Source organism: Triticum aestivum, chromosome 7B (genome assembly GCF_018294505.1).
Source record: "Triticum aestivum cultivar Chinese Spring chromosome 7B, IWGSC CS RefSeq v2.1, whole genome shotgun sequence".
Lineage (NCBI taxonomy): Eukaryota > Viridiplantae > Streptophyta > Magnoliopsida > Poales > Poaceae > Triticum > Triticum aestivum.
The window spans coordinates 546,295,359-546,295,672 of record NC_057813.1 but is presented as its reverse complement, the minus strand read 5'-3'; positions in this window follow the sequence as shown (position 1 = coordinate 546,295,672).

Below are 314 nucleotides of genomic sequence, written 5' to 3'. Positions count from 1 at the left end.
AGCTCTGACAGAGAAGCTGCCGGAGGGGGAGATAGATCCAGAGAGAAGGCGACGGCACGGGGAACCTGTTGGGCATGTGTAACGCCCACGATGCGGCTATATCTCCAACGTGTCGAAGCACGACTTAGAGACCTAACCGCATGGTGGTTTTGTCACAAAAGGGGTAATCTTCACACAATCCCGTGTGCTGAATAAGAAAGGGATAAAGAGTTGGCTTACACTCGCCACTTCACACAAATAACAAGTAAACATAAATCATCCGGAGTACAATCAAGGTCCGACTACGGAACCAAAATAAAAGAAGACAACCCCAA